The sequence below is a fragment of the Coregonus clupeaformis genome, unplaced genomic scaffold (assembly GCF_020615455.1).
Source record: "Coregonus clupeaformis isolate EN_2021a unplaced genomic scaffold, ASM2061545v1 scaf0267, whole genome shotgun sequence".
Taxonomy (NCBI): domain Eukaryota; kingdom Metazoa; phylum Chordata; class Actinopteri; order Salmoniformes; family Salmonidae; genus Coregonus; species Coregonus clupeaformis.
The window spans coordinates 150654-175000 of record NW_025533722.1 but is presented as its reverse complement, the minus strand read 5'-3'; the positions used below and the strand labels follow the sequence as shown (position 1 = coordinate 175000).

Here is a 24347-nt window from a genome sequence, read left to right as displayed (position 1 = left end):
GTTTTTTCCTTATAATTTTACAATCTGCATCAAACCAGTTGTCATCTGTGATCTTTTTTGTTTTGTTTTTTATCAATTTCAATTGTGCTTCTTTTGCCGTTTGTCTGAATATATAGTTGATGTTTTGTACTGCTAGATTGATGCCTTCTTTACTGTGAGTGAATGTGGTATCCAGAAAGTTATCTAAGAGTGTTTGGATATTTTGGTTCCAGGTTGCTTTCTGATATTCTTCTGTGCTGTTTTTGGCCCATCTGTATGGATGTCTGATGTTGTACAGCTTACTGGGCTGTGAATGTGTGGTTGTTTCCATGTCTGTTCTTTTGAGGAACAATGTAATTTGGCTGTGATCAGACAGAGGTGTTAGTGGCTTGACAGTGAATGAGCTGAGAGAGAAGGGGTCAATGTCTGTGATCATATAGTCTACTGTACTGTGGCCAAGAGGTGAGCAGTAGGTGAATCTCCCCAAAGAGTCCCCCCGTAACCTACCATTGACAAAGTACAGACCCAAGCTTCTACAGAGCTGCAACAGATCCCTTCCGTTTTTGTTGACGGTGCTGTCACTGTTGTTTCTATTGGGGAGATTAAGACAGTTAGAAACATTATGGCCTGTAATAAAGCTGTCCCCTCGTGTGCTCGTTAGATCAGGTAGTGTTCCTGTGCGCGCATTTGTGTCCCCACAGATGAGCACATTTCCCTGGGCCTGGAAATGGCACGTCTCTTCCTCAAGGGTGGGGAAGGTCTCCTCTGAGTAATATGGGGATTCTGAGGGGGATATAAATTGCGCAAAGGAACACATCTTTTTGTTAGTACAAGTTCTTTTTTCAGTTTTAACCAAATGTGATATTTGCCAATTTTGAGGGGATCAATTAGATGTTGTAGGTCGGATTTGTACCAAATGATCAGTCCTCCAGAGTCTCTGCCTCTATTGACAGAGCTGTGTTTTTGTGACGGCACAATTACCTCTCTGTAGCCTGTGGGACAGTGAGTGACAATGTCAGCCTTACACCATGTCTCCTGCAGAATGATGACGTCAACATCTTTAAGATTTTTGTTGAACTCCAGTGCCAAACTCTTCAGTCCAAAGGTTGATGAGTTTAGGCCCTGAATGTTCCACATGCTAACTGATAGTGATTTCATGTTCCAAAAGAAAGAATAGCAGTCAGAAATACAGTAACTAACTATTAAGTTGTTAAGAGCGAGATAAACAGGATAACAGCTAACATTTTTTCTGTTATATATATAAACATTCCTATTCATTGAACAAGTACATTTTAGTACAATAGGTGTGTGTGTGTGTGTGTGTGTGTGTGTGTGTGTGTGTGTGTGTGTGTGTTACATGCGTCCGTGTGTGTTTAGTGCAGTTTAGTGCAGATGTATTGGAGGAGCTGTTTAATCTCACTCAATCCCACAGGGTTCTCCTGTCCTCTGACGACCTCTGCGTAGCTGTGCTGGTCCTGCTGTTGGGCCCTGTGGAGTGGAGGGGGGCCAGGTCTGGGCCGTGGGGCTTCCTCTCTGGTCTGGTAGGGGTGGTGGTCTGGTGCGGGGTAGTAGGCTGGGCCCGGTCCGGTCTGGCTAAGCCGATGGAAGTGGTGATGGTCTGGTGGTGGGTGGGGCCTGTGGGGTGCGCTGGGTCTGGTGTGGCGTTGAAGGGGCCTGGGGCTCCTTGTTGGTGCAGTGGTCTGGTAGGGGTCTCTGGGTGGTCCTCTGTCCAGTGCGGCATGGGGTGTTTGTCTACCAAGTGCCACGTCCTTTAGAGACTTGACAAACATCCCTACTGTCTGCTTCCTCAGGTGGGAGTAGTCGTGCAGATGCTCTGGGGTGATTGTTGTGTGGTGAGCAACGTGTACGTTTGGGAGTAGGCCACACCCTCTGGTGATGTCAGCGTTGACTTTCTGAATGGTACGGTGATGGAAGTCTTTGCGGGGCAGCAGAGTGGAGATGGTGATGTGGGAGTTGGGGAACCGCTCAGAGGCCCTCTCTGCTACTCTGTTGACCAGCCTGCCTACTCTCTCCTGCTCCTCTCGTAGGTTGTTGGTGCCGGTGTGAATAATAATGTGGCCTGGTGTGCCAAAGTCAGGCTGGGACAGGATGTGGAGTGCATCCTGTGTTTTTGGGCACCATATTTTGCGCACCTTGTGTTGGGGGAAGAGTTTATCTTCTTGGATGAATTTCCCATTTGAGTCAATGAGGATGGCCACCTCAGTGGGTTTTACCAGATTAGTGTGTTTACGGTCTGGGGCTGGAGTACACAGGGCCTGTGTACATGGAGGGGTGTGTGGGGGTGTGTCAGGGGGGCCAGAGAGCTTCTCTCTGTCGTAGGTGTCTCCATGTGAGCCTCCTTGTTGACTGGGTGTGTGGGTAAAGTGTTGTCGGTATGGGGGGTTGTGGGTAAAGGTGGGTCGGTGGGGGTGTTAGGGGTGGTGAGGGGCTGCAGCTTCTCTCTAGGAGTCTCTACAGTCTGTTCTCTGTGCTGCAGCACCCTCTTGATGCCAGACAACTCCTTTGCCATCTCCTCCTTTACCTGCACCAGCTCTCTCCTCATGGTGGCCTTTACCTCCTCCAGCGCTGTGGTAAGGCTCTCTCTCAGCTCCTGGACAGAGTTCTTCAGCTGGGTCCTGCACTGGTTGATCTGGTCCTGTAGAAGCTCTGTGTCTGGACTGGTGGTGGTGTAGCTGGGGAGCTGCTCCTTCAGCTCAGTAACCCATACCTCTATCACTGCCAGCCTGTCTCTCAACAGGCTGATGGTAGTGGGGTCTTGGCTCTGGTGGTTGTAGGCAGGCAGGGGGGAGGATGGTCCTGCTGTTGGGGTGCCTGAGGTGAGGGGAGAGGTCGGGGTGCTGTCCTTTTCTTTTTTGCTTTCCGCTATCTTCGTTAGGGTGGGGAAGTCCTGCACAACAGAGCTGAGTGCAGCCTCACTGCCCTGGACCATGACAGTGCCGTTCTGATACATATTTACTGTCAGAAACCTGTTTTCCTGGTCCTTATCGCTGTCCTCAAAAATGTGGATTTGCCTTCCCTTGCAGATGCCTTTCTTCGTGGTATAGCTGAAATGCCTGGTTACAGCTGTATGCCAGGCAGTAGTGTGGTCTGTGTAAAATAACAGGTTTGTAACAGTCCTGTTTTGTGAGCAGTCGGCAAACAAAGTTTCTGGGTTTTCCCTCAGAATTCTGTGTTTAAAATTGATTCTTCCTTTCTCTGATTTGATTTCTGCTGGGTATTCAAAAAAAAACGGGGAAAGTCTCTCAGTTTCTGTCGCTGCTAACGCTGCTAGCGCTGCCTCAGTGGCCATGTTGCTATGGTTACCACCAGTAAACAGTTAGAGCTAGACGTTAAGCTAACTGACCGATTTGAATTTGGCTAGCTACCACGATGAAGGTTGGTCTTTTAACTCACTCTCTGTCAATTTTTTCCTCCTTTGTTGATCTTCAGTTGTACAATTTGATTACCTATACATTTTTTGCTAATTGAATCGTGTCAATCTCGCTCTTAACAAACAAAAAGTTATAACAAGTCAGGAGCTGTTCCTCTGCATGACCTCTCTCTCACTCTCGTTCTCTCTTTCTCTCTTTCCTTCTGTCTCCCACTGTCTCTCTTTCCATCTGTCTCTCTCTGTCTCTCTCTCTGTCTCTCTTTCCGTCTCTCTCTCTCTCTCTCTCTCTCTCTCTCTCTCTCTCTCTCTCTCTCTCTCTCTCTCTCTCTCTCTCTCTCTCTCTCTCTCTCTCTCTCTCTCTCTCTGTCTCTCTTTCTCGTCTGTCTCGCTCTCGCTCTGTCTCTCTGTCTCTCTTTCCGTCTGTCTCTCTCTGTCTCTCTGTCTCTCTCTCTCTCTGTCTCTCTTTCTCTCTTTCCGTCTGTCTCGCTCTCGCTCTCGCTCTGTCTCTCTCTCTCTCTCTCTCTCTCTCTCTCTCTCTCTCTCTCTCTCTCTGTCTCTCTTTCTCTCTTTCCGTCTGTCTCGCTCTCGCTCTGTCTCTCTGTCTCTCTTTCCGTCTGTCTCTCTCTGTCTCTCTGTCTCTCTCTCTCTCTGTCTCTCTTTCTCTCTTTCCGTCTGTCTCGCTCTCGCTCTCGCTCTGTCTCTCTCTCTCTCTCTCTCTCTCTCTCTCTCTCTCTCTCTCTCTCTCTCTCTCTCTCTCTCTCTCTCTCTCTCTCTCTCTCTCTCTCTCTCTCTCTCTCTCTCTCTCTCTCTCTCTCTCTCTCTCTCTCTCTCTCTGTCTCTCTTTCTCTCTTTCCGTCTGTCTCGCTCTCGCTCTGTCTCTCTGTCTCTCTTTCCGTCTGTCTCTCTCTGTCTCTGTCTCTCTGTCTCTCTCTCTCTCTCTGTCTCTCTCTCTCTCTGTCTCTTTCCGTCTCTCTCTCTGTATCTCTGTCTCTCTGTCTCTCTCTGTCTCTGTCTCTCTGTCTCTTTCTCTCTCTCTGTCTCTCTCTCATCTCTCTCTCTCTCTCTCTCTCTCTCTCTCTCTCTCTCTCTCTCTCTCTCTCTCTCTCTCTCTCTCTCTCTCTCTCTCTCTCTCTCTCTCTCTCTCTCTCTCTCTCTCTCTCTCTCTTTCTCTCTTTTCGTCTGTCTCTCTCTGTCTCTCTGTCTCTCTGTCTCTCTTTCCATCTGTCTCTCTCTCTCTCTGTCTCTCTTTCTCTCTTTCCGTCTGTCTCGCTCTCGCTCTGTCTCTCTTTCTCTCTTTCCGTCTGTCTCTCTCTGTCTCTCTGTCTCTCTGTCTCTCTTTCCGTCTGTCTCTCTCTCTCTCTGTCTCTCTTTCTCTCTTTGCGTCTGTCTTCCTCTCTCGCACTATTTCTCTCTCTCCCTCTCTCTCTGTAAATACTACAGTAATGTCCGCAAAAACACTACAGTCCGCAAAAACACTACACTTTTTTTAACTATAGTAAATACTACAGTATTCAATTTGCATATATATCCTGCCCATTCCTCACCCCCCATATTACAATTAGTGCCACCCATAAGTGAGAAACCTACATGCCAAGTATATACCATTTATTGTGTTCACTACAGACTATGGAAAATAGCAAAAGCGCTGAGCTAAACGTTTAGATCCCAGTCCTACCTACCTACCTACCTACCTACCTACCTACCTACCTACCTACAGGTTATGGAAAATTAGCTCTTTTAGTATTTCTCCAGTAGGTTTCCTGAAGGAGAAAGCCTCCACTTCTATGTCAAAGATAATAAAACAAACACACTATAGTAAATACTACAGTATACTGCAACCTGCTAAAACGCTACATTAATTACTATAGTATATACTACTGTTTTCTTTTACTACAGTATTTATACTATAGTTAACTGTAAATACTACAGTGAATACTACAGTATACTACAGTGAATACGACAGTATTCTACAGTAAATACTACATTATTCACTGTAGTGTTCTTGCTGACTTTAGTCGGCAAAAACACTACAGTGAATACTATAGTAAAGTCTGCAAAAAAACTCTACAGTGTATTTATAACATAATATACAATATTATTTTTTCATGTGGGTCTCTCTCTCCCTCTCTGTCTCTCTCTGTTGCTCTCTATCTCTCACTCGCTCTCTCTCTCGCGCTCTACCACTCTCGCTTCGTCTCTCGGTCTCTCTCCCTCTGTCATTCTCAGTCTCTCTCTCTCTCTCTCTCTCTCCCTCTGTAGTTTATTAGTATAATTCCTTGGTCCAATCAGGATGGTTGGGACCACAGCTACCCCAGAATCCTCCACAGTAATTGGCTGATTAAATCAAATGAACTGACAGAGAGTGTAGCAGTGGAAACAACGTGAGGGAGTGGGGCCGGAGGGGAGACATTAGGGGGACGGACCAGACAGGGCTGAAGGATGACATGCAGGGTTCACAGGAGGAAAGTTGGCCCCAAAGTGTTGCACTAGACTCAACCTATAAACTTCACAGTCTGTAAGGGATGGTTCACCCCAAAGTGTTGCTCTAGACTCAGCCTATCAACTTCACATTCTGTAAGGCAGTGTTTCCCAAACTCGGCCATGGAGACCCCAAGAGGTGAACATTTTGGTTTTTGCCCTAGCACTACACAGCTGATTCAGATAATCAACTCATCATCAAGCTTTGGGGTCCCCAGGACTGAATTTGGGAAACACTGCCGCAAGGGGTAGCTCAACTCCAGAACAAAAGTTTGTCAAACATGTTTCTACCAATAACTGTATTACAGTGCATTCGGAAAGTATTCAGACCCCTTGACTTTTTCCACATTTTGTTACGTTACAGCCTTATTCTAAAATAGATTAAATAAATAAAAATCCTCAGCAATCTACACACAATACCCCATAATGACAAAGCAAAAACAGTTTTGTAGAAATGTTTAGCAAATCTCTTAAATTTTTTTACCAGAAATACCTTATTTACATAAGTATTCAGACCCTTTGCTCTGAGACTCGCAATTGAGCTCAGGTGCATCCTGTTTCCATTGATCATCCTTGAGATGTTTCTACAACTTGATTGGAGTCCACCTGTGGTCAATTCAATTGATTGGACATGATTTGGAAAGGCACACACCAGTCTATATAAGGTCCCACAGTTGACAGTGCATGTCAGAACAAAAACCAAGCCATGAGGTCGAAGGAATTGTCCGTAGAGCTCCGAGACAGGATTGTTTGGAACCACCAAGATTCTTCCTAGAGCTGGCCGCCCGGCCAAACTGAGCAATCAGGGGAGAAGGGCCTTGGTCAGGGAGGTGACCAAGAAACCGATGGTCACTCTGACAGATGTTTTTCAGCGGCAGGGACAGGGAGACTAGCCAGGATCGAGGGAAAGATGAACGGAGCAAAGTACAGAGAGATCCTTGAAAAAAAATCTGCTCCAGAGCTCTCAGGACCTCAGACAAGGGAGAAGGTTCACCTTCCAACAGGATAACGACCCTAAGCACTCAGCCAAGACAATGCAGGAATGGCTTCGGGACAAGTCTCTGAATGTCCTTGAGTGGCCCAGCCAGAGCCCGGACTTGAACCCGATCGAACATCTCTGGAGAGACCTGAAAATAGCTGTGCAGCAACGCTCCCCATCCAACCTGACAGATCTTAAGAGAATCTGCAGTGAAGAATGGGAGAAACTCCTTAAATACAGGTGTGCCAAGCTTGTAGCGTCATACCCAAGAAAACTCGAGGCTGTAATCGCTGCCAAAGGTGCTTTAACAAAGTACTGAGTAAAGGGTCTGAATACCTATGTAAATGTGATATTTAAGTTTTTTATTTCTAATACATTTGCAAAAAACAATTTTAGCTTTGTCATTCTGGGTTATTGTGTGTAGATTGATGAGGGGAAAAAACAATTTAATCAATTTTAGAATAAGTCTGTAACATAACAAAATGTGTAAAAAGTCAAGGGGTCTGAATACTTTCTGAATGCACTGTATGTCTTCTCTCCATCACACTGATTTGAAAACACAGGATGGATGAAATATATATTGATTAAACAGTATACACAATACATTGATACATTTACTGTCATATTTCCAGTTGTTTCAGTAAAGATTAGAGATGTGAAGGAGAGTGGACAAGCAGAAAAAGAGGGACAGTAGAGAAAGAGGAACAGTAGAGAAAGAGTAACAGTAGAGAAATAGGAACAGTAGAGGAACAGTAGATAAAGAGGCACAGTAGAGAAAGAGGAACAGTAGAGAAAGAGGAACAGTAGAGAACGAGGACCAGTAGGGAAAGAGGCACAGTAGAGAAAGAGGAACAGTAGAGAAAGAGGACCAGTAGAGAAAGAGGAACAGTAGAGAAATAGGACCAGTAGAGAAACAGGAACAGAAGAGAAAGAGGAAGAGTAGAGGAACAGTAGAGAAAGAGGAACAGTAGAGAAAGAGGAACAGTAGAGAAAGAGGAACAGTAGAAAAAGAGGAAAAGTATAGAAAGAGGCAGAATAGAGGAAGAATAGAGAAAGAGAAACAGTAGAGAAAGAGGAACAGTAGAGTAGCAGTAGAGAAAGATGAACAGTATAGAAATATGACCAGTAGAGAAAGAGGAACAGTAGAGGAACAGTAGAGAAAGAGGAACAATAGAGAAAGAGGACCAGTAGAGGAACAGTAGAGAAAGAGGAACAGTATAGAAAGATGACCAGTAGAGAAAGAGGAAAAGTAGATGAACAGTAGAGAAAGAGGAACAGTAGAGGACCAGTAGAGAAAGAGGCACATTGGAGGAATAGTAGAGAAAGAGGGACAGTAGAGAAAGAGGAACAGTAGAGGAGCAGTAGAAAAAGAGGATGAGTAGAGAAAGGAGAAGAGTAGAGGAACAGTAGAGAAAGAGGGACAGTAGAGAAAGAGGAACAGTAGAGAAAGAGGAACAGTAGAGAAAGAGGAACAGTAGAGAAAGAGGACAAGTAGGGAAAGAGGCACAGTAGAGAAAGAGGAACAGTAGAGAAAGAGGTCCAGTAGAGAAAGAGGAACAGTAGAGAAATAGGACCAGTAGAGAAAGAGGAACGGTAGAGAAATAGGACCAGTAGAGAAAGCGGAACAGTAGAGAAAGAGGAACAGTAGAGAAGGATGACCAGTAGAGAAAGAGGAACTGTAGAGGAGCAGTAGAAAAAGAGGACGAGTAGAGAAAGATGACCAGTAGAGAAAGAGGACAGTAGAGAAAGAGGGACAGTAGAGAAAGATGACCAGTAGAGAAAGATGAACAGTAGAGGAACAGTAGAGAAAGAGGAACCATAGATAAAAAGGAACAGTAAAGAAAAAGGAACAGTAGAGAAATATGACCAGTAGAGAAAGAGGAACAGTAGAGGAACAGTAGAGAAAGAGGCACAGGTAGAGGAACAGTAGAGAAAGAGGAACAGTAGAGAAAGAGGTACAGTAGAGAAAGATGACCTGTAGAGAAAGATGACCAGTAGAGAAATAGGCACAGTAGACGAGCAGTAGAGAAAGAGGAACAGTAGAGACAGATGACCAGTAGAGAAAGAGGAACAGTAGAGAAAGATGACCAGTAGAGAAAGATGAACAGTAGAGGAACAGTAGAGAAAGAGGAACCATAGATAAAAAGGAACAGTAAAGAAAAAGGAACAGTAGAGAAATATGACCAGTAGAGAAAGAGGAACAGTAGAGGAACAGTAGAGAAAGAGGCACAGGTAGAGGAACAGTAGAGAAAGAGGAACAGTAGAGAAAGAGGTACAGTAGAGAAAGATGACCAGTAGAGAAAGATGACCAGTAGAGAAAGAGGCACATTAGACGAGCAGTAGAGAAAGAGGAACAGTAGAGAAAGATGACCAGTAGAGAAAGAGGAACAGTAGAGGAACAGTAGAGAAAGAGGCACAGTAGAGAAAGAGGTACAGTAGAGAAAGAGGAACAGTAGAGAAAGAGGACCAGTAGGGAAATAGGCACAGTAGAGAAAGAGGAGCAGTAGAGAAAGAGGAACAATAGAGAAAGAGGCACAGTAGAGGAGCAGTAGAGAAAGAGGAACAGTAGAGAAAGATGACCAGTAGAGAAAGAGGAACAGTAGAGGAACAGTAGAGAAAGAGGCACAGTAGAGAAAGAGGAACAGTAGAGAAATAGGACCAGTAGGGAAAGAGGCACAGTAGAGAACGAGGAACAGTAGAGAAAGAGGTCCAGTAGAGAAAGAGGAACAGTAGAGAAATAGGACCAGTAGAGAAAGAGGCACGGTAGAGAAATAGGACCAGTAGAGAAAGAGGAACAGTAGAGAAAGAGGAACAGTAGAGAAGGATGACCAGTAGAGAAAGAGGAACAGTAGAGAAACAGTAGAGAAAGAAGAACAGTTGAGAAAGAGGAACAGTAGAGAAAGAGTACAGCAGAGAAAGACAAGTTAGACCGTTGAGATGCTCCCCTATGCACACGCCCACTCTCTGTTTCCGTCGATGTTATGGTAATGATATGCCATTTGAGGACTAATGTTGATTTGATTTTAAACTTTGCCGTACACCAGTAGCCCTCTTGAGTGTGTGATCCTGTGATTATAATGTTATTCACCATGGCCTCTTGATTAAACACTGTTACATGTCAACCATGTCTTTCTGTTCTATTATCTGCCTTAAACCTGGGAGATCTGTTTAGATGTGGATCTAGATATCTCTGATTTTTCTCTCTTCTTTGTTTATGCCTCTTTAGGTAAAGTATGTCGAGAACCAAGTAAAATTGACTTAGAATAACCTTTGATTTGAAGTGGCAGTATTATTATCCGTATTATACAACAGAGAGATATAACAAATAAATATACAAATACATTGTGTTGTTTTATACCAGGCATGTTGAGGTTGTGTTGAAATACATAGTGTTGTTTTATACCAGGCATGTTTTTTATACCAGCATGTTGAGGTTTTGTTGAAATACATAGAGTTGTTTTATACCAGGCATATTGAGGTTGCGTTCAAATACTTAGTGTTGTTTTATACCAGGCATGTTGAGATTGTGTTGAAATACATAGCGTTGTTTTATACCAGTCATGTTGAGGTTGTGTTTAAATACATAGTGTTGTTTTATACCATGCATATTGAGTTTGTGTTGAAATACATAGTGTTGTTTTATACCAGGCATGTTGAGGTTGTGTTGAAATACATAGTGTTGTTTTATACCAAGCATGTTGAGGTTGTGTTGAAATACATAGTGTTGTTTTATACCAGGCATGTTGAGGTTGTGTTGAAATACATAGTGTTGTTTTATACCAGGCATGTTGAGGTTGTGTTGAAATACATAGTGTTGTTTTATACCAAGCATGTTGAGGTTGTGTTGAAATACATAGTGTTGTTTTATACCAGGCATGTTGAGGTTGTGTTGAAATACATAGTGTTGTTTTATACCAGGCATGTTGAGGTTGTGTTGAAATACATAGTGTTGTTTTATACCAGCATGTTGAGGTTGTGTTGAAATACATAGTGTTGTTTTATACCAGGCATGTTGAGGTTGTGTTGAAATACATAGTGTTGTTTTATACCAGGCATGTTGAGGTTGTGTTGAAATACATAGTGTTGTTTTATACCAGGCATGTTGAGGTTGTGTTGATATACATAGTGTTGTTTTATACCAGTCATGTTGAGGTTGTGTTGAAATACATAGTGTTGTTTTATACCAGGCATGTTGAGGTTGTGGAATTGGTCTTGCATTCTTCATGTATATGAGTCATTGTGGTAATTATGTCATGTTTTATTGGAGAGTGTGTTGTAAGTTCTAAGTGGGTTCTACGTTTGTTCTCTAGAGTGTGTTGTAAGTTCTAAGTGGGTTCTAAGTGTGTTCTCTAGAGTGTGTTGTAAGTTCTAAGTGGGTTCTAAGTGTGTTCTCTAGAGTGTGTTCTAAGCAGCTACCTACCGTGATAGAGATGGGCTGAGTCAATCTGCATGCTGTTGGTCTCTGCTGCATCATTAAAGATGCACTACGCAGAAATCACTCCTCCATTTCCTGGTTGCAAAAATTCTAATTGTTCGCCTAATTTCAGTTAATGTGACAAAACAAGCAAGTATAGTGTAGAGAATCATTGTACCATCTAAACATATTTCCCATAACCCAAAATATTGTTTTTTCAGCTGTTTGAAGCTGGTGTACAAAACCTAAAGTAAAAGATGCAAAAAGGAAACTTAAGACCGGGAAGCATAGAAATAGCGCACATAAAACAGATCTACCGCTTCTTAGACTTGCTTTTAATGAGAATGACAGATCTATAACTTCCTTTTCTATGTGAATTTGGTCGGGTCGCCCAGAAATTGTTACATATTGCAGCTTTAAGTTATTCAAACCTGTTAAATTCTGAGCGGTTGTTTTGGGCGCTGTACAGGGACGGTGAGTGGGAGGGGGAACCTGTACAGCGCCCAAAACAACCGCTCAGAATTTAACAGGTTTTAATAACTTAAAGCTGCAATATGTAACTGCAAAAAAACAAAATGATCAGAAAATAGAAAGTGACATATCATTTGAAAGCTACAGGTCTTGTCTTTATGGAAATCGAACTCAAATCTTAATGCTGGCAATGTCATAAGAAGTGGCCAAGAGACGTCATGTGATCTCCTACTGCCATCTAGTGGACAAACTGGGAATCAGACAGAGGATACAGTATATTTACATCAATGGATAGGTAGAGACTTCAGCTTTCTCCTCATATGTACAGTGCATTCCGGAAGTATTCAGACCCCTTTTTCCACATTTTGTTACGTTACAGCATTATTCTAAAATGGATTAAATTATTTTTTTCCTTAATCAATCTACAATAACCCATAATGACAAAGCGGAAACAGGTTTTTAGAAATGTGTGCAAATGTATTATAAATAGAAAACTGAAATACCCTATTTACATAAGTATTCAGACCCTTTGCTATGAGACTCAACATTGAGCTCAGGTGCATCCTGTTTCTATTGATCATCCTTGAGATGTTTCTAGGACTTGATTGGAGTCCACCTGTGATAAATTCAATTGATTGGACATGATTTGGAAAGGCACACACCTGTCTATATAAGGTCCAACAGTTGGCAGTGCATGTCAGAGCAAAAACCAAGCCATGAGGTCCAAGGAATTGTCCGTAGAGCTCTGAGACAGGATTGTGTCTAGGCACAGATCTGGGGAAGGGTACCAAAAAATGTCTGCAGCATTGAAGTTCCCCAAGGACACAGTGGCCTCCATCATTCTTAAATGGAAGAAGTTTAGAACCACCAAGACTCTTCCTAGAGCTGGCCATCTGGCCAAACTAGCGAAGTGACAAAAAACCTGATGGTCACTCTGACAGAGCTCCAGATTTCCTCTGTGGAGATGGGAGAACCTTCCAGAAGGACAACCATCTCTGCAGCACTCCACCAATCAGGCTTTTATGGTAGAGTGGCCAGATGGAAGCCACTCCTCAGTAAAAGGCACATGACAGCCCACTTGGAGTTTGCCTAAAGGCACCTAAAGACTCTCAGACCATGAGAAACAAGATTCTCTGGACCTGAAAATAGCTGTGCAGCGACGCTCCCCATCCAACCTGACAGAGCTTGAGAGGATTTGCAGAGAAGAATGGGAGAAACTCCCCAAATACAGGTGTGCCAAGCTTTTAGCGTCATACCCAAGAAGACTCGAGGCTGTAATCGCTGCCAAAGGTTCTTCAGCAAAGTACTGAGTAAAGGGTCTGAATACTTATGTAAATGTGATATTTCAGTGTTTTATTTTTCATAAATTAGCAACAATTTCTAAAAAAACGTTTTTGCTTTGTCATTATGGGGTATTGTGTTCAGATTGATGAGGGGGGGGGGGGAAACAATTTAATCCATTGTAGAATATGTCATGAGCACTCTCTCTCCCTGGTAGCAACATTAATTGCATTCAATTATCTTCCACTCTGCTCACCTCCCTCTCTCTACTCAGCCTAACTAGCTCCACCTGCCCTGCTCTGCTCTTGTTACCTGGCCAGCTGCACTGCATTTCCCACTCACCATCCTCACCTTGCCTCACTCTGTTCTAATTACTCTGCCAGCTGAACTGCATTTCCCCACTACCTCTCCCAGTATATCAAGCCCTGTTTTTCAGCCAAGCCCTGTCAGATCGTCTTCAAACCCGGACCAGTAACCTGCCTGTCTGCGCTCTGACTCCTGTTTGTGATACCGATCCTTTCTTGACTGCCTCCCTTGTTCTACTGCCCCGTCTATCCCAACCTGCCTTCTGGACCTCGACTACTCTCCGATCTTCAGCCCCTCCGGTAACTCGTTTCTGCCTTCTGTCTCTCACCACGATATTTGCCCAGCCCTGATCTGTACTTCTGCCTGCCATTCATATTGCTGTTGTGTGTGTGTGTTCCCCCAGGTCTCCGACCACCAGATGAGCGTGCCCAGACGTTTCACCACCCTCAGCCCGATACGCCGCTCCATCACTGGGGAACACACACACTAAGCACTTGGACTGGACACCCCCGGACATTTGGTGACCCCCGGAGCACAGGTACCCACAGGAGGACCCTGAAAGACCCCTGACACCCCTGGGACTCCTCTTCCCGCCTGTAACCTTGAATAAAGAACTCTGAATTTGAACTTGCGCTCTTGGGTCCTCTTCTGTTCGTGACAGAACGATCTGACCATCATGGACCCAGCGCACTCCCTGACCACGATGGAGGAAGAGCCAGAGAGGACTGCCCTACAGCGACTGGAACGCTCTGAGGGAGACATAAATCGGATGGCTGGCGACATCGCTTCCCTTCTCCAGCTATTCAACCAGCAGCAACAACAGTTCCAACTGCAGCAACAACAGCTAGCCCAAGCCCTGCAACTACTCTCAAGCCCGGCTACTCCACCTGCACCCCCCTGGTCCTTTTGTTCCTGTACCACCGATACTCCTTCATCCCTCCGCTGGAGGTCCCAATGCTGCAGGCCCGGCAGTGCTGCCACCAGATCCCCACGCTCCTGAACCAAGGATTGGGAACCCGGAACGTTTTGATGGCAACCAGAAGCAAGTAAGACCATTCTTGAGCAGCTGCCGAATCCAGTTTGCACTACAGCCCAGGACTTTCTCAACAGAGGGAGCCAAGGTGGGGTATGTCATCACACATCTCACCGGTCGAGCTCGGTTGTGGGGAACGGCGGAATTCGACCGGCAAACCCCAGCCTGTGCCTCCTTCAGTGCCTTTGAGGAGGAGATGTTAAAGGTCTTTGACCTAGGCTCGCCAACAGCCGAAGCGTCACAAGCTCTGCTCACCATCCGTCAGGGCAATCGGACAGTGGCAGACTTCTCCATTGACTTTCGTACCCTGGCCAGTCAAAGCTCGTTTAACCCAGAGGCACTGGTGCAAGCCTTCCTCCATAGCCTGGCGGACTATATCAAGGACGAGCTTGTTTCCCATGACCCGCCCTCAACGCTTGATGCCGCCATTGACCTTGCCGTTCGCATTGACCGCCGTATACAGACCCGGGAGGAGGGAGAAGGGCCGTCTCAGTCAACCTGCCATCCGTACTCGGGTCGATACCGCTTCTGTCCAGCCCCTGCCTGTCAAGTCCCATAGCCAACTCAATCAGCCTGAGCCCATGGAGATTGGCCGTGCCTCTCTGACTCCCGAGGAGCGTCGGCGCCGTCTAAGCTCCAACCTTTGCTTCTACTGTGGTGGCGAGAATCACCGTGTCGCTACTTGTCCGGCAAAAGCCGCAGCTCACCAGGTGTAGGGGAGATCCGGGTGAGCTCAACAAGCCTTCAGTCTCCCTCCATCCGAAAGACCCTGCTTCATCTCCGCCTTCAGCTTTCTGACAAGACTCATACATTGGCCGCCCTTGTGGATTCCGGAGCAGAAGCAAACATCATGGACCCTGAGCTTGCACAGCAACTGGGCGTGAACCATCATCAACTGACACAACCCATTCCTGCACGAGCCCTGGATGGGCATCATCTTGGCACTGTCACTCATATCTCCGCCCCTGTGACAATCCTGCTGTCAGGAAACCACCAGGAGTCCATCCAGTTTCACCTCCTACACTCACCTGGCCAACCACTCATTCTTGGATACCCGTGGCTCCGTCAGCACAACCCCCACATCGACTGGGAGACAGGAACAGTCCGTGAGTGGGGAAGGAGTTGTCACCAGACCTGTTTAAGGGGGGCCACCCTGCCCGTTCACCGGGAAGGATCTAGCGCTACCTCCGACATATCCAATGTTCCGGCCTGTTACCACAGCCTGAAAGAGGTGTTCAACAAATCCAAGGCGACATCTCTACCCCCCACACAGACCCTATGACTGCGCGATTGATCTCCTGCCTGGCACAGCACCTCCCAAGGGTCGTCTGTATTCACTGTCAGCCCCGGAAAGAAAGGCCATGGAGGACTACATTAATGACTCTCTTGCCTCCGGGATAATTAGACCGTCGTCTTCCCTCGCAGGAGCGGGATTCTTCTTTGTCGGCAAGAAGGACGGTTCTCTTCGTCCATGCATAGATTACCGGGGTCTGAACGACATCACGGTTAAGAATCGCTACCCACTGCCCTTACTTTCGTCTGCCTTCGAACTGCTGCAGGGAGCCACTGTATTCACTAAGCTGGACCTTCGCAATGCCTACCATCTGGTGCGGATGAGGGAGGGAGACGAATGGAAGACAGCGTTCAACACACCAACCGGCCACTATGAATATCTCGTCATGCCCTTCGGCCTCACCAATGCCCCAGCAGTTTTTCAAGCCCTAGTGAATGATATCCTCAGGGACATGCTAAATACGTTCGTATTTGTGTACCTTGACGATATTTTAATATTCTCAAAGACTCTGTCAGAACACACGCACCACGTCCGGTTGGTCCTGCGCCGCCTGCTGGAGAACTCTCTTTTCGTGAAGGCAGAGAAGTGCGAGTTCCATGCCAAGACCGTTTCATTCCTGGGGTATGTGGTGACCGAGGGCAGCATTCAGATGGATCTCACGAAGGTGTCGGCTGTCACTTCCTGGCCAGTTCCTGAGTCTCGGGAAGAAGTTGCAACAGTTCCTGGGCTTTGCCAACTTTTATAGGAGATTCATCAGAAACTATAGCACAGTGGCTGCACCCCTCACGGCGCTAACCAGCACTAAACAACCGTACCAATGGACATCAGCTGCTGATAAGGCCTTCAATATCCTCAAGACATGTTTCACTTCTGCTCCCATCCTCCAGATGCCAGATGCAGCAAGGCAGTTTGTGGTGGAGGTAGATGCTTCGGACGTGGGAGTGGGTGCAGTGCTTTCTCAAAGAGCAGCTGAGGATGGCAAGATGCACCCCTGTGCCTTCTACTCCCGTCGGCTAACCCCTGCCGAATGCAACTACGACATTGGGAACCGCGAGCTGTTGGCTGTCAAGCTCGCCCTTGAAGAATGGCGGCACTGGTTAGAGGGGTCAAAGGAACCATTCGTAGTGTGGACAGACCACAAGAACCTGGAGTATATCCAAACAGCCAGGAGGCTGAACTCCCGTCAACAGCGGTGGTCTCTGTTCTTTACGCGCTTCAATTTCACGCTCTCCTACCGCCCGGGATCTCGCAACATCAAACCTGATGCTCTTTCCCGGATGTTTCAGAAGGACGAGACCACCGCCATGACAGCTCCCATTCTTCCCAGCCACTTGGTCGTAGCGGCCCTCACCTGGGAGATCGAGAAGCAGGTCATGGAGGCTCTTCGGGACCAGCCAGGTCCAAGCACCAGCGCCCCCAACCGTCTGTTTGTTCCAGCAAATCTCAGGTCACCTGTGATTCAGTGGGGGCACGAATCCCCGTCTGGCCTGTCATCCCGGCATCACTCGCACCCTTCATCTGGTCCGCCAGCGGTTCTGGTGGCGGGGGATGAGACGGGATGTCCGAGAATTCATCCGAGCTTGTCCCACTTGTAACCGAAACAAGACTCCCAACCAGCCTCCTGCTGGGTTGCTGCAACCCCTACTCATACCCAAGAGGCCCTGGTCCCACGTTTCACTGGACTTTGTTACGGGCCTTCCGCCCTCTGACGGACACACAGTCATCCTTACCATTGTTGACCGCTTTAGTAAGATGACCCACTTCGTGCCCCTTCCCAAACTACCCTCTGCTAAAGAGACCTCCCAGGTGGTCCTGGAACATGTGTTTCGTATCCATGGCCTACCCCAGGATATAGTGTCAGACCGGGGCCCGCAATTCTCAGCAACCTTTTGGAAGGAGTTCTGTCATCTCCTTGGGGCCACCGCCAGCCTATCGTCTGGATTCCACCCGCAGTCAAACGGCCAGACTGAACGCATGAACCAGGAGCTGGAGAAGGCACTGAGGTGTGTGGCTTCCCAAAATCCCCCGGGCCTGGGCTCAACACCTGCTCTGGGTGGAATATGCCCATAATTCACTCACCAGTTCCTCCACCGGGCTCTCCCCCTTTCAGTGTGTCTACGGGTATCAACCTCCACTGTTTGCCAGCCAGGAGGCGGATGCCACCTGTCCGTCTGCTCTTGCGTATGCCCGCCGCTGCCGCCGCACTTGGGCCCAGGCTCGCACTGTGCTCCTGAAGTCTGGAACCAGCTACGCCGTCGGTGCCAACCGACGGAGGACCCCAGCACCTACTTACCGGGTTGGTCAGAAGGTCTGGCTGTCTGCCCGGGATCTGCCGCTGCGGGTTGTATCACGAAAGCTGGCCCCTCGCTTCATTGGTCCTTTTCCTGTGCAGAAAGTCATCAGTCCAACGGCGGTCCGACTTCAGTTGCCCGCTTCCATGCGGGTCCACCCCACCTTCCACGTCTCCAAGGTCAAGCCGGTCCATGAAAGTCCCCTGGTCCCTGCAGCTCCGGCGCCACCTCCTCCGCGCCTCGTAGATGGCGGTCCTGTCTTCACCGTCCCGGCGGCTGCTCCGCTCTAGGCGAAGGGGTAGGGGTCTCCAGTACCTCGTTGATTGGGAGGGATATGGTCCAGAGGAGAGGACCTGGATCCCGGCCAGGAGGATAGTGGACCGGACCCTTATCACTGACTTCCACCGACTACATCCTGATCAGCCTGCAATCCGTAGGGGGCCGTCCAAGAGGGGTTCCTAGCCGTCCGGCCCGCCCTGCTCCTGTCTCAGTGCCTGTCCTGTCTCCCGACCGTGACCCTCCAGCTCCTTCTGAGGATGAGGAGATTCACTCGGACCGCTCGGAGGAGTTCTGACCCGCCGCCTGCTCCCCTCCACCCTCCCGGCATGATGTTGTTCTTGGGACTTCTGGGGCCGTCCCTTGGAGGGGGGGTCCTGTCATGAGCACTCTCTCTCCCTGGTAGCAACATTAATTGCATTCAATTATCTTCCACTCTGCTCACCTCCCTCTCTCTACTCAGCCTAACTAGCTCCACCTGCCCTGCTCTGCTCTTGTTACCTGGCCAGCTGCACTGCATTTCCCACTCACCATCCTCACCTTGCCTCACTCTGTTCTAATTACTCTGCCAGCTGAACTGCATTTCCCCACTACCTCTCCCAGTATATCAAGCCCTGTTTTTCAGCCAAGCCCTGTCAGATCGTCTTCAAACCCGGACCAGTAACCTGCCTGTCTGCGCTCTGACTCCTGTTTGTGATACCGATCCTTTCTTGACTGCCTCCTTGTTCTACTGCCCCGTCTATCCCAACCTGCCTTCTGGACCTCGACTACTCTCCGATCTTCAGCCCCTCCGGTAACTCGTTTCTGCCTTCTGTCTCTCACCACGATATTTGCCCAGCCCTGATCTGTACTTCTGCCTGCCATTCATATTGCTGTTGTGTGTGTGTGTTCCCCCAGGTCTCCGACCACCAGATGAGCGTGCCCAGACGTTTCACCACCCTCAGCCCGATACGCCGCTCCATCACTGGGGAACACACACACTAAGCACTTGGACTGGACACCCCCGGACATTTGGTGACCCCCGGAGCACAGGTACCCACAGGAGGACCCTGAAAGACCCCTGACACCCCTGGGACTCCTCTTCCCGCCTGTAACCTTGAATAAAGAACTCTGAATTTGAACTTGCGCTCTTGGGTCCTCTTCTGTTCGTGACAGAATAAGGCTGTAACGTAACACAATGTGAAAAAATTCAAGGGTTCTGAATACTTTCAGAATGAAGGTATGGCACGTTTGCGGATGTTTAGAGCGAAAACCAAAAACACTGAGAGAAAATAACAAGAAAAGAACAAGAAAAGAGAAGAAAAGAGAAGAAAATAATAGAAAGAGACAATTGTTTTTTTTCTTTCTTTTTAGTCTTTTTTTGGGGGGAACAGTAATTGGTGACATATTTTATCTCAAAACTAGACGTTCAAATCTCTTATTCCCCAACATGGGGACAATTGGGGGACCCCCACCCCCCGAACAAAATAACAAAAACAAAAAAAAAGAAACAGGGGAAAAGATTGTACCGTTTTGGACTATATATTGGGCTCAGTAGTATTCACATTGTTTTTGACACCTTTATCAGAATCCCACAGTTCTGACCTTTCTAACAGTACTAAGCATATGTACTTTATGAAGGTTGTATACAATATAATATGTCATTTAGAAAATGCCACCAGAGGGGGTCAGAGTTTAACACGTTTTAACAAGTTTGTTTGTGTGTGTGTGTGTGTGTGTGTGTGTGTGTGTGTGTGTGTGTGTGTGTGTGTGTGTGTGTGTGTGTGTGTGTGTGTGTGTGTGTGTGTGTGTGTGTGTGTGTGTGTGTGTGTGTGTGTGTGTGTGTGTGTGTGTGTGTGTGTGTGTGTGTGTGTGTGTGAGAGATAATGTATTATCAGGACCCTGAATCATCAGATGTGCAACTTTTCACATTTTTTTTGTCCTTTAGAGTCATTCTGCAATTGTAACAGTGTTTAGAGTTTCTTTCAGTCCTTTAGTCATTCTGCCATTGTAACAGTGTTCAGACAGTAGATATACTGTAACAGTCAGTTAGCTTAGCCTGTACTGTATATAATAGAGCAGTATACACTACAGTTAGCTTAGCCTGTACTGTATATAATATTACATGCATATGTTCAGTTAGCTTAGCCTGTACTGTATATAAGAGTGCAGTATACTCTACAGTTAGCTTAGCCTGTACTGTGTATAAAAGTACAGTATACACTACATTTAGCTTAGCCTGTACTGTATATAATAGTCTAGTATACACTACAGTTAGCTTAACCTGGACTGTATATAATAGTACATGTATATGTTTAGTTAGCTTAACCTGTACTGTATATAATAGTGCAGTATACACTACAGTTAGCTTAGCTTATACTGTATATAATAGTGCAGTATACACTACAGTTAGCTTAGCCTGTACTGTATATAATAGTACATGTACACTACCGTTCAAACGTTTGGGGTCACTTAGAAATGTCCTTGTTTTCAAAAGAAAAGCAATTTTTTTGTACATAAAAATAACAGAAAATTGATTAGAAATACAGTGTAGACATTGTTAATGTTGTAAATGGCTATTGTAGCTGGAAGCGGCTGATTTCTAATGGAATTTCTACATACAGAGAGGGAAAAAAGTATTTGATCCCCTGCTGATTTTGTACGTTTGCCCACTGACAAAGACATGATCAGTCTATAATTTTAATGGTAGGTTTATTTGAACAGTGAGAGACAGAATAACAACAAAACAATCCAGAAAAACACATGTCAAAAATGTTATAAATTGATTTGCATTTTAGTGAGGGAAATAAGTATTTGACCCCTCTGCAAAACATGACTTAGTACTTGGTGGCAAAACCCTTGTTGGCAATCACAGAGGTCAGACGTTTCTTGTAGTTGGCCACCAAGTTTGCACACATCTCAGGAGGGATTTTGTCCCACTCCTCTTTGCAGATCTTCTCCAAGTCATTAAGGTTTCGAGGCTGACGTTTGGCAACTCGAACCTTCAGCTCCCTCCACAGATTTTCTATGGGGTTAAGGTCTGGAGACTGGCTAGGCCACTCCAGGACCTTAATGTGCTTCTTCTTGAGCCACTCCTTTGTTGCCTTGGTCGTGTGTTCTGGGTCATTGTCATGCTGGAATACCCATCCACGACCCATTTTCAATGCCCTGGCTGAGGGAAGGAGGTTCTCACCCAAGATTTGATGGTACATGGCCCCGTCCATCGTCCCTTTGATGCGGTGAAGTTGTCCTGTCCCCTTAGCAGAAAAACACCCCCAAAGCATAATGTTTCCGCCTCCATGTTTGACGGTGGGGATGGTGTTCTTGGGGTCATAGGCAGCATTCCTCCTCCTCCAAACACGGCGAGTTGAGTTGATGCCAAATATCTTGATTTTGGTCTCATCTGACCACAACACTTTCACCCAGTTCTCCTCTGAATCATTCAGATGTTCATTGGCAAACATCTTCAGACGGGCCTGTATATGTGTTTTCTTGAGCAGGGGGACCTTGCGGGCGCTGCAGGATTTCAGTCCTTCACAGCGTAGTGTGTTACCAATTGTTTTCTTGGTGACTATGGTCCCAGCTGCCTTGAGATCATTGACAAGATCCTCCCGTGTAGTTCTGGGCTGATTCCTCACCATTCTCATGATCATTGCAACTCCATGAGGTGAGATCTTGTATGGAGCCCCAGGCAGAGGGAGATTGACAGTTCTTTTGTGTTTCTTCCATTTGTGAATAATCGCACCAACTGTTGTCACCTTCTCACCAAGCTGCTTGGCGATGGTCTTGTAGCCCATCCCAGCCTTGTGTAGGTCTACAATCTTGTCCCTGACATCCTTGGAGAGCTCTTTGGTCTTGGCCATGGTGGAGAGTTTGGAATCTGATTGATTGATTGCTTTTGTGGACAGGTGTCTTTTATACAGGTAACAAACTGAGATTAGGAGCACTCCCTTTAAGAGTGTGCTCCTAATCTCAGCTCGTTGTCACGATCGTCAAAAGGAGTGGACCAATGTGCAGCGTGGAATGCGAACATACTTTATTAAATATTCACCACACGAACAAAACAACAAAACGATACGTGAAGTCCTTGGTAACAAAACACAAACCATACACGGAACAAGATCCCACAATACACTGTGCCAAACAGGCTGCCTAAGTATGGTTCCCAATCAGAGACAACAAGCAACAGCTGATTCTCGTTACCTCTGATTGAGAACCACCCCGGCCAACATAGATACACATGAACTAGATCCTAACATAGAAACACAAACACATAGAATCTACACACCCTGGCTCAACATATAAGAGTCCCAGAGCCAGGGCGTGACACTCGTTACCTGTATAAAAGACACCTGGGAGAACTCTTTCTGATTGAGAGGGGGTCAAATACTTATTTCCCTCATTAAAATGCAAATAAATGTATAACATTTTTGACATATGTTTTTCTGGAATTTGTTGTTGTTATTCTGTCTCTCACTGTTCAAATAAACCTACCATTAAAATTATAGACTGATCATTTCTTTGTCAGTGGGCAAACGTACAAAATCAGCAGGGGATCAAATACTTTTTTCCCTCACTGTAGGCGTACACAGGCCCATTATCAGCAACCATCAGTCCTGTGTTCCAATGGCACGTTGTGTTTGCTAATCCAAGTTTATCATTTTAAAAGGCTAATTGATCATTAGAAAACCCTTTTGCAATTATGTTAGCACAGCTGAAAACTGTTGTGCTGATTAAAGAAGCAATAAAACTGGCCTTCTTGATACTAGTTGAGTATCTGGAGCATCAGCAATTGTGGGTTCGATTACAAGCTCAAAATGGCCAGAAACAAATAACTTTCTTCTGAAACTCGTCAGTCTATTCTTGTTCTGAGAAATGAAGGCTATTCCATGCGAGAAATTGCCAAGAAACTGAAGATCTCGTACAACGCTTCATATTGACATGTTTCTGGGGAGGACTGTTAGAGAGCTAAAATAATGCTCCTCTCTGCTTCATATTGACATGTTTATGGGGAGGACTGTTAGAGAGCAAGAATAATGCTCCTCTATGCTTCATATTGACATGTTTATGGGGAGGACTGTTAGAGAGCTAGAATAATATTCCTCTCTGCTTCATATTGACAGGTTTCTGGGGAGGACTGTTAGAGAGCTAGAATAATGCTCCTCTCTGCTTCATATTGACATGTTTCTGGGGAGGACTGTTAGAGAGCTAGAATAATGCTAAACTCTCTCTGCTTCATATTGACATGTTTCTGGGGAGGACTGTTAGAGAGCTAGATTAACACTCCTCTCTGCTTCATATTGACATGTTTCTGCGGAGGACTGTCAGAGAGCTAGAGTAATGCTCCTCTCTGCTTCATATTGACATGTTTCTACGGAGGACTGTTAGAGAGTTAGAATAATGCTCCTCTCTGCTTCATATTGACATGTTTCTGGGGAGGACTGTTAGAGAGCTAGATTAACGCTCCTCTCTGCTTCATATTGACATGTTTCTGGGGAGGACTGTTAGAGAGCTAGAGTAACGCTCCTGTCTTTCTGCTTCATATTGACATAGTTCTCATATTTATTATGTTGAAGATTCCCCACTTTTCAAATTAAATATTTTCTCCCCATCCTGTCCTCCACATCATCCCTCTTTCTCCCATCCTCTCCTCCACATCATCCCTCTTTCTCCCATCCTCTCCTCCTCATCATCCCTCTTTCTCCCATCCTCTCCTCCACATCATCCCTCTTTCTCCCATCCTCTCCTCCACATCATCCCTCTTTCTCCCATCCTCTCCTCCACATCATCCCTCTTTCTCCCCATCCTCTCCTCCTCATCATCCCCCTTTCTCCCTTTCTCCCATCCTCTCCTCCACATCATCCCTCTTTCTCCCATCCTCTCCTCCTCATCATCCCTCTTTCTCCCATCCTCTCCTCCACATCATCCCTCTTTCTCCCATCCTCTCCTCCACATCATCCCTCTTTCTCCCATCCTCTCCTCCACATCATCCCTCTTTCTCCCCATCCTCTCCTCCTCATCATCCCCCTTTCTCCCTTTCTCCCTTCCTCTCCTCCACATCATCCCTCTTTCTCCCATCCTCTCCTCCACATCATCCCTCTTTCTCCCATCCTCTCCTCCACATCATCCCTCTTTCTCCCATCCTCTCCTCCACATCATCCCTCTTTCTCCCATC

General features: G+C 46.3%; 1 protein-coding gene and 1 non-coding gene across 5 annotated transcripts in view; both read left to right on the top strand.

Moving 5' to 3' along the window:
* The window catches only part of LOC121558374 (RNA binding protein fox-1 homolog 1), a 394807-nt gene that overhangs the window by 255248 nt on the left and 115212 nt on the right, over positions 1–24347 (top strand). The window lies entirely within an intron of this gene.
* Positions 5094–5148, top strand: LOC121558376. The gene has a single exon (XR_005998519.1). It is a non-coding gene; the product is annotated as a U7 small nuclear RNA (small nuclear RNA).